Genomic DNA, 681 nt, shown 5'->3' on the forward strand with positions numbered 1-681 from the left:
AGATGTTAGTCTGATGAAGTGATCCCTGCAGCTGACGTTTGAATTATGCAGCACGGGACAGAAAGATTATACTGCACAGAGAAAAAGAGATTGAGAAAGAGAGAGGAACCTTGTAAAACACCAGGAATAGTTATTTTTTTCGATTTGTTTTAATGGCTTTCGAAAGCAGTGTAATAAACACTGGTTGGAAGATTGTCTTGAAAAAATAAGCTTAGAAATAAAGCTGTCTTAGAGCAACCCACGTACAAACAAAGAAAATGACCTTGTAAAATCAATGTGTATCATGGCTCACACCATATAAACTAGATCTGACTGAATTCGAGTTTATTAATATGTTACTTCCGAAAAACTGCGCAATCAATATTTCTTTACCAGTTTCACACTGGTAAAGAAACGATTTATTCTACACATATAACAATGAACTCATTTTAACCAAGCTATACGTACCCCCTACCACGACCCCCCCCCCAGACCAGTCCATCGAAGCTATGACAAGTACATGAGAGGACCGGCAGAGGCTTTCCCCGACTAAAGTGGCTCAACACGGCCATACTAGCCTGACTGACAGTACTTCTTGTGTTTTCTAGAGCTCTAAGGGCCATCGATATGATTCCAGGTCTGAACAGCTCTCAGTGAGAACCAGCCACTGGCCTGCTCTTTTATTCTACGAGAGTTGGCCAA

Source organism: Penaeus monodon, chromosome 20, assembly GCF_015228065.2.
Source record: "Penaeus monodon isolate SGIC_2016 chromosome 20, NSTDA_Pmon_1, whole genome shotgun sequence".
NCBI classification, from domain to species: domain Eukaryota; kingdom Metazoa; phylum Arthropoda; class Malacostraca; order Decapoda; family Penaeidae; genus Penaeus; species Penaeus monodon.